Below are 10,000 nucleotides of genomic sequence, written 5' to 3' on the forward strand. Positions count from 1 at the left end.
AATGAAACAAAGACATATTATATGTCTCTTTAATTTCATAACAATTTAAGAATTGAATAGACGCTTCAATTTAATTCACGAAGACAGGTGATGTTGACGTTTCGGATTTCCCCTTTGTGAACGAACAAATCATAATGAATGAAACATTAAAGGCGTCTTTAGTGTCCCATTCATCTGTCTTCGTAAACCAAATTGAAGCATCTATATTCCAATTTTATCGTTATTTATTTCTCCGGGCTTCAAACAGAAACATTTGCTTTAAATGTCATTGCAAATTCAATTTTTCGCGTCTTAATCACCCCAGTATAATTTTTTTTTTCAAATTGAGCTTTTACATAGTGCAATAACCACCAAACGTTATCAAAACGCTTTACAAGGGGGTCCCGAGTAAACAGCAACATTTAATATGTAGGACGGGAAATGACGCCTTTTAGGCGATATTACAAATTTTTTTTCGGACAGAGACAACGCTGTTAAACTGCCAGGTACTCATTTTACACCTGAGTACGGTGAGAAATGTGAGTAAAGAGCCTTCTCCCTACAGGACTCAACTATGCGCAGAGCGAAGCTCGAACCCAGAACCTTCCGATCCGAAAGCGAGTGTTATACCACTAAACAACATAGTCGCACATGTTGACGTTTTGGATTTCTCCTTTGTGAACAACTCACGATGACTGGAACATTAAAGGCGTCTTCACGTCAGTGTCCCTTTCATCTGTCTTCGTAAACCATTTTTATCGGGTTTTTTTATTTCTCCGAGCTTCAAACAGAAACATTTGCATTAAATGTCATTATATATTCAATTTTTCGCGTCTTAACTCACTCAATCCTAGAGATTTTTGCTGCTTTTCAAAATTGGTAAAAAATAATGTATTAAAATGAGCATGTGCATAGATAGTTTTATTCAACTACCATTAACATGAAACAACTAAAAACATTAGCTTTGATTCTAGATACGCCTATAATTTGTCTCAGAAAAATGTAATAAATAGGCATGGGGTTAAAGTAACCCCGGGTACACTACGGATATAGATAGTTCGAAGTTGACGTCACTCGGGTCTTTGTTATTGTTTTTTACCATCCGCGTTTATGAGTAATTCTCACTAAACCGTATTAACCAGACTATCAACGTTCAAGATTACACAGTTTTAAAAGTTCCTGGTTACACAGAGTTTTGTGTGTTGGTCCGTTATAGATAGTATGCAGATGACGTCACTGAGGCCTTTGTTATTGTTTTTGCCATCCGCGTTTGTGAGTTGTTCTCACTAAACTGTATTAACCAGACTATAAAAGTTCATGGTTACACAGAGTTTGTGTGTTGGTCCGTTATACTTCCCGATGGCAATGTTGTGAGCTTCTTAGCCAACGCATACTATCTATAGATAGTTCGAAGATGACGTCACTCAGGTCTTTGTTATTGTTTTTTGCCATCCGCGTTTATGAGTAATGCTCACTTAACTGTATTAACCAGACTATAAAAGTTCATGGTACAGTTTTGTGTGTTGGTCCGTTATACTTCCCGATGGCAATGTTGTGAGCTTCTTGCTAAGCCAACGCATACTATCTATAGTCGATGTTAGGGTTGAGTAAGATATAATCACCCCAGTATTATACTGGTCCGGGTCGGTGAGTCACTTTTGTATTCTCGCCCAGCCAATGACAAATGGATACAGCCCAAGACTCACAAGGTGTGGATTGATGTTCCATCTGGTAAACCGTTTGACTGAAGGATTGGCATTTACGCTCTCCCTTTGTCTTGTCAGTCAGTTGTCGAGTGGATTATAAAAGATGGAAACATGTATAATGTGTGACCTTTCACCTTGAAATTCTGAGTGTTCTACAAAGCTGCTAGAAGCTATGTGATGTAAATGGTAATGAACAAAAAGAATATAACAGCTTAAAAAGCGTTCATAATTGAGCATTATAAAAAAAAAGTTGAGCTTTTATATAGCGCAATATCCACTAAACGTGCTCAAGGTGCTTTACAAGGGGTCCCTGGCCAACAGAAACATTTAAAATGTATGACGGGGCATGACGCCTGTTAGGCGATATTACAATTTTTTCGAACAAAGAGAACGCTGTGAACGACTAGATGCTCATTTTACACCTGAGTACGGTGAGAGTAAAGAGATTTTCCAAGGACTCAACTTGGCGCCGAGCGAGGCTCGAACCCAGGACCTTCCGATCCAAAACCGAGTGTCATACAACTAGGCCACATATCCGCACGTATCTATTTAGCAATATCCATTAAATATGCTCCAAGCGTTTTACATCGGCCAACAGCAACATCTAGCATGTAGGACTAGACATGAAGCCTGTGAGGCGATATTACAATTTTTGTTTCTTCGGACATTGACAGCGCTGTTATCGGCCATATAATCTTTTTACACCTGAGTATGGTAGGAGAATGTAAATAAAGAGCTTTTTCTCAACCACTGAACTATGCGCCGCTGAGATCGAGACTCAAACCTATGACCTTCCAATCCGAAGTCGAGTGTCCTATATATAACCCCTATGTGTTTATTGGTTTTTAAATGACCGAAATTCATAATTAAATTTATTATACAATTTTAATGGAGATATATCTATTTATGTACCAACAAAGGAAACTAATGCCCTTAATAGCGGATCGACAACTATCCTTTTTCGGACACATAGTAAGGAAAGATAAGAATGAATACCTGGCAAGTTGTGGAAAAATACCTGGTAAACGCGCCCGGGGGAGACAAAGAAAAACACTCATAGACCAACTGAAGGGCTTCACCAACCTAACAATCCAAGAGCTGTTTGAAAAAGCAAGAGACAGGGAGGAATCATCATCATCATCATTGCCTTTTTCACCCTGGGTCAGGGTATAGGCCACAGACAAACAGTTTCCATCCTTCTCTATCCCGAGCCAACTTTTTTATCTCATTCCAGGTCTTACCACTTCTCTGTATATCAGCTTCTTTAATTCCAGAAACTCTTCGGTCGCCCAAGCTAAAAAAAGGATTTGGTTTGTCTGTCTGTGTTTCTGTAACGGTTTGAGTTTAACGGAGAGAGATAATTCACCAGGCATGGAACCTAGAAGAAGATCTATTTATGTCCCTGTTTTGAACTTGACCTGTGACACATTTTTCATTGTATTTTTTATAATATATATGTTTACTCGTTAATAGTAGTATCTATTAGTGCGGGGCGGTCCTTGGCAAGCTTAAGGACCACGGTCCTACGGTCCTTGGGAAATGAAGACCGCAAGGACCGGTCCTAGGACCGGTCCTTTTCGACATTGAACATTCCTGAGAGACTGTTGGAAATTCGAACCGGTTTGACCTTTGAGAGCGTGGGATCGTTCATTCTTGAACCGTTAAAGACCGCTACACGATGAAAACCGTGGCCTACAGGAGTAAAACACACGGAGTAGTCACACTCATTTCAAATTGTAACCTAATTAGAGAAGAGGGGTGATGCCTTCTTTATTTGCTCACCGTACTTCATTGTTACTTCGATAATTTAATAAAATTTGAAATTTATCCCCATTAACGGAGATAATGGCATCGCCCAAGGCGTTGATCGAGTTGTTCGTGGCGTTGATACACACACGCAACTCCTACCCCCCCCCCCCACACACACACACACACATTAGAGGGCAGCGAGCATTGAAGAGTAAGAGAGAGACGTGAAGTTATAATAAGAGGGGGTGGATGAGGTGATAAGAGGGGTCGATGGTGACTTTTCGCCAGATCTAACAAACTCAGCTACCCATTCATTGCTGAGTAGACAGGGATTCAGAAAAAAATCGACTGCACCCGGGATCGATCTCTGGCCCTTTGCGTATAAAGAGAGTGCTCTATCAACTGAGCTATCGGGGTCTCCAAATATTCTATTGGACTTTTTTAAAACTCAGACGTTATAACTGGGTTTTTTGGAAGGAAGAAACTAATGAAACCCATATTATTTGATTAGTAAAAACACCAAACGAAATTTTAATATTATTGTATTATTTTAAATGACAACACTGCGATAGAAAGGAGTGGTGACAAGAGATGGACAAAAGAAAACAAAAAATCGGATTTGCTACTTGCTAGGTTCGACACACACACACACACACACACACACACACACCAACACACACACATCTTTTGTAGTCACATACATTTCAAACAATAACCCATTAGAGAAGAGGGGTCATGCCTTCACCATAGATCATTGTCATTGCGATCATTATGGTGTAGTAAATTTTGAAATTTACCCCGTATAATGGAATCGTCCAAGGCGTGCGCCTCCTGTTCCCCCCATCTCACACACGAAAGGGCGGTTTGCGGAGTGGAGGTTGGTGGTCGTCTGCCTGTATGGTCGTCTGTGTCGTTTAGTGTATGGCAAAGGGGGGTGGGTGCGATTAATTAAGTGGGATGGGTGGTGATTGGTGGAAGATAGGCAACCGAAGCAACGAATCGCTGGGGAAGTAGTAGGCTATGGCGCGAGACCGTAGGACCGTGGTCCTTGCAAGGACCGCCCCGCACTAGTTGAAAGGTGATAAGAAGTGAGGACCGCCGCCGATCTTCCCCTCTGGGACCGGTCTTCGGTTCACAGCTAAAAGACCGTCGGACCGCGGTCCAGACCGGTTTTCAGCGCGGCACTAGTATCTATGTCATGTTTTATTTTATTTTTTTTAATTCCCGAGATTTTATTGTAAAGCGCAAAGAGCCCTCCACCGGGAAATGCGCTATATGAGCCAAATTTATTATTTTTAAAAATATTCCACTTATGATCGTTTTAACTTTGTAATCCATTTTTGTTATCTGGTTCATAACGATAAAATACAATCTTGAGGCGGTGAGATATGTTATTTAACAAGTAAGCTGTTGCTCAACGATTATTTTTACCTATAAATAGAATGAAGTTGACGTCACTCAGGTCTTTGTTATTGTTTTTTTTTTTTTTGCCATCCGCGTTTATGAGTAATTCTCACTAAACTGTATTAATCAGACTACAAACGATCAAGGTTACACATAGTTTTTTGTGTTGGTCCGTTTTACTTCCGGATGGCAATGTTGTGAGCTTCTTAGCCAAGCGCATAATATTTTTTTTAACCAGTTAACTGCCGTACTCTGGGAAAAACGTGTATTTAATTATTCGATTAGAAAACTATTCCCTCTTTTGAATATCGATCGATTTAAATGACCCTCGCTGATCTTGGCAAAAACCTGACGAAGTACCAGGTTTGAGAGTATTTTGTTTGTTATTCTTGTTTATTTGTTTGTTTGTTTGGTTTTTGGGTTTTATTTATTTTTTTTTGGTCAAGTTGTCAAGATGAGGGTTATTTATATCGATCGCTGTCTGAAGGACGAGTTTTCTGGCCAAAATTTTAAAAACGTATTTTTCCAGAGTACAGTAGTTATCTGGTTAACTCACTCAATCCTAACACCGACTATATCCGTAGAATGCCCGTTGTTACTTTTACCCCATGAAATCTGTGTTGCTTTTTAAGTCACATTTGGCCATTCTTAGGTTATTTAGATAAGTCATTCTTTGTCTTCCTCAAGCTCTCTTTCCTCCGATCATCCCAGTTGATACCAACTTTTCTATTCCGTCTTTTCTCCACACATGTCCCAGAAAGCGTAAGTGCCTCTTTCTCAGGTTATCGATCAGTATTTTTCCCTTTCTTACCTTCTCCAACACTTCCTCCCTATTTATTACATTTTTATGAGACAAATTATAGGCGTATCTAGTATCAAAGCTAATGTTTTTAATTTTTACACGTTAATGGTAGATAGTTGAATAAAACTATCTATGCACATGCTCATTTTGATACATTTTTTTTCCAATTTTGAAAAGCAGCAAAAAAATCTTTAGGATTGAGTGAGTTAAAGGCGGTTTTTGTGAGATAATAAATCATGCACATCAAAGCGGGATCGGAAGGTAAATAAGAGAAGAATGGTATTACAATGTCAACATTTTAATGCCACAATATTCTATCAAAAGAATGTCTGATCTAAATGGATTTAAATTGCGCACATAAAGAGTCGCTCCATGCTCATATTATTATTATTATTTGTGCGGCTATGTGGTCTTGTGGTATGACACTCGCATTCAGATCGGAAGGTCCTGGGTGAGAGCCTCGCTCGGCGCATAGTTGAGTCCTTGGAAAGGCTTTTTACTCATTATTTCATCGTACTCAGGTGTAAAATGAGTACCTGAGAGTTAACAGCGTTGTCTCTGTCGGAAAAAAATGCAATATCGCCTAACAGGCGTCATGTCCCGTTCTACATGTTACGTGTTGCTGTTGGTCAGGGACCCTTTGTAAAGAGCTATGAGCTCGTTTAGTGGGTATTGCGTTATATAAACGAAGTGACTATTCTCACCCCTAGTCCTCATAATAGTAGTCCAGTAGTCCACAATTGTTGTATGTTTAATCCAAAGGTTGTAATGCAGTAATTTGTTAAGTTTCTTGTCACAAGTTGCACAATTAAAAAAAATAAATCAATCAAATCCAAATCGCAAAAAGCCGGCGACGTTTTTTTCGGTAATCCAATCGGCCGGGGGGTGAGAATAGAGGCAGCCTTATATAAAACCTCAATTTAAAAAAAATGAATTTCAATAATCATCTATTTTAAGAGAAAAAATATTTGATGTTAAATACATTAAACTCGATTATTGATTTTACCTATTTTCAGTTATTAATTTGAAATTCTGAGTTAATGTATGATTTATAATATTGATTATTGCCGAAAAATAAACCTTTGATATGAATTAATTATATCACTGTCTGTCTGTGAATGTCTGTATGTGTGTGCGTGTGTGTGTGTGTGTGTGTATGTTTGAGTCACATTGCTAGACCTATTGATTGAGTGAAGTTCAGACAGACTAATCGCACCAGAATTAATCAATAACAACACAACTAACAAAGCTAATTTTACTTTGAAAGTTTAAATTTTCTGGTTAAAAACGTTTGTTTCAATTTATGAGTTCATACCGTCTCTTTCTGGACTATAAGAGATGAAGTGAGTAGGAAAGTGCCAGAAGACAATAAGAATAAAAAATTTTCGCGGCGGTGATGGGGGTTTGAACCCGCGACCTTATTGGTTCGACAACTCCGTCTTTTTTTTCTTCTCTGTTGTCTTCTGGCACTTTTCTACTTACTTTATCTCTTGTTGTTACCAACATAAAAGTCTGCTCCACACACTTTTCTGAATTAAAAATTCAATTACTGGACTATGCAAGATGGCTGAGCCTTAAAATACCTTGGGATAAATGAGATAACAAATCACCAAGATTCGACCAAATGATCAAGTTTAGTAATTTTTTTTTTCACAATACAATCGGTTTCCTGCTATCTACGAGTTTTTCTATAAATGTAAGTGAACCTATTAATGCTATGCGATTAGGTAAATTAATTACAGCATCCGCTAGCCGGATATAACTTACCAACACACAAACTTGTGTGTAAACTTGGTCGTCAATATTTTACTTGATTATAATTCAATGAGAGACAATCACCAAAATGGCTGTCTAAAAACAATAACAAAGAGCTGAGTTGACGTCAAGTTTGTTTCCGTCTATAGATAGAATGAAGTTGACGTCACTCGGGTCTTTCTTATTGTTTTTGCCATCCGCGTTTATGAGTAATTCTCACTGAACTGTATTATCCAGACTATAAAATTTCATGGTAACACAGAGTTTTGTGTGTTGGTCCGTTATACTTTCAGATGACAATGTTGTGAGCTTCTTAGCCAAGCGCATACTATCTATATAAATATTGTTGACTCACCGTTGAAGACACGAAGGAGTAGAGAGCATCCAATGAAGGTATCCGATATTTAGGGTGATACTGGTGATAATCCTATGATGTGGATCACACATCAATCTATGAATGCTGACTAGGTTATCTCCCTTTTGTCCAGGCGCGTCCTAAACTTGGAATGTTTTAATCTTTTTCTGAAATTGAAAAAAAAAAAAAATCAACATCACGCAAGATGATTAGTTAATCTCATGACCACTATTATTGGCAGCTTATAATGGTGCTCACACTACTCTGTTATGACAATCGACACAATCAGCAAATTCTTCACCGCATTCGTGCACCGTCGCAAACCCTCGTCACAACACACCGTTCAACTAGATGCTCTGCGGTTTCGGGTTCTTTCCCACATCGGGTACATGTTGGACAGGTGGAAAGTCCCCACTGATGAAGCGATGTTGCCGTGAGGCAGGTTCTCGACTGAAGCCGTTTCGGTACCACCTTCCACTTTGGCTGAAGAAAGAATGCGTTGCATTTATACCCAGTGGTCAAATTGGAAGATTCAATCTTCTTCACGAAGACCAATGAATGAACTTCGGGGTTCCCCTTTGTCAATCAAACACGATGAATGAAAGACGAATGAGAGATGAGAGGTCAAAATCTCATCTCTACAGATGTGGTGTTTCATTCATCCTGTTTTGTTGATAAAGGGGAAACCCGAAACATTCATTTGATATGTTTTTGTAATTAATTTGAAGCTAACATTCAATTTCACATTGTTATTTATTTCTAATATTATGACGAAGCTCAAACCATGACCGACGTGCTGTAACCCCCATCCCAGTATTACTATAATTATAGACTATACTTTGCTTACATTACTATTTATACCGCAATCGTTGTCGCCTTAAAATAGTTTTGGGCCCAAAGACTACCTAATTATGTTGTGTGCGCGCGTCTGTGTGTTTTGTTTTCTTTTTGTTTTGTTTTGTTTTTTTTTGTTTTTTTGTTTTTTTCTTGGTAGTTTTTTATGTTTTGTTTTGGTGGGTTTTTTCTTGATTTTTTTGGTTTGTTTTGTGTTACTAATTCTTGTTTGTTTCTTGATTTGTATTTTTGTTGTTCTTTTTTTTTTTTTGTTAGTTTTATTTATTTTATTTTTTTATGTTCTGTTTTTTTTTTTCTAAAATGAAATAGCCACAATATTCAGTTTGCTGTATTAACATAATGACAGGTTTCGGGGCGGGGCGGGGGGGGGGGGGGGGGGGGGGGGGTGTATAATACACTTCGCACAATCTGGTCGAAATGCCAACGTTGTCTCAGTCCGAAACAAAATTTTAATATCGCCTAACAGACGTCATGTCTCACCCTACCGTAAAGAACTTTGAGTGGATATTGCGCTGTATAAATGATCTACTTTTATATTAGATATATGGCTTGTCCTCTGAAGAATTAATTAACTTCTCAAAGGCCTGTCCATAATATAATATGCCAGTGCATGATATAATCAGTCGGAAGGTAAAAATTTTGGATTTGCAATTTTATTTTCATTTTCTGAAAGAAAACGCCCGCCAGAGCATTTTAATTAATTTTAAAAAAAGTAAATCCGGTTATTTTTCATGAAGTTATGGTCAGATTTATGGGAAAGGTATCCAGAAACTTTTCTCAAATTTCATACTTTTTCAACTTGACTAGCTGTAAAAAATATTAAGAAGTGAAATTAACTTTAAGCTTTGATATTTCTCGAAGATGTACAAAAATGGTTGATCTAATCATTTACGACAAGAACTCACTTTAGTTTTTCGTGCCAGATACCCTCGCTATGTAAATTTATTCTTGGAATTAGTAAATCGTGGCTCTACGGTTTTCATAAGAGTTAGGTAGGTCTGATTTGGTCAAAATAAAAAATAAATATATTTTTATATCAGTAAACAGCAGTGTGTATTGCGTATATCAGGGATGTGTGTGTGAGTATCTATTATGGGAGTGAGTAAGCGAGTCTCTGTGTGTGTGTGTGTGTGTATGTCTGTGTGTGTGTGTGTTTGATAGGCTGATGTAAACAACAGACACGACGTGTAAACAGAATGAAGGGTGAGAGATGAAGATAGAGGAATTTAACGTCACAACTTCACATGGACTGGAAATGAAAATGTAAACAAATATTCTAGATGCTGAAAGTTGATGAGCGGATATAAGCATAGTAAACATCTCAGGCACAGGGAGTCAAAATACAATATTTAATCTTTTATCTATTAAAGATAAGATGGGAAGGTAACTTTTCAA

General features: G+C 38.0%; 1 protein-coding gene across 1 annotated transcript in view; it reads right to left on the bottom strand.

The window, feature by feature from the left end:
* LOC144981024 (uncharacterized) overlaps positions 1-10,000 on the bottom strand; it is a 342,192-nt gene that overhangs the window by 218,956 nt on the left and 113,236 nt on the right. Inside the window, exon 3 of the mRNA XM_078929090.1 lies at positions 7,751-7,917. The gene's annotated coding sequence lies outside the window, so the exon portion shown is untranslated. The remainder of the gene's footprint in view (positions 1-7,750; positions 7,918-10,000) is intronic.

The sequence above is a fragment of the Berghia stephanieae genome, chromosome 10 (genome assembly GCF_034508935.2).
Source record: "Berghia stephanieae isolate SIO BIC M18660-M18661 chromosome 10, UCSD_Bste_1.3, whole genome shotgun sequence".
Classification (NCBI taxonomy): Eukaryota; Metazoa; Mollusca; class Gastropoda; order Nudibranchia; family Aeolidiidae; genus Berghia; species Berghia stephanieae.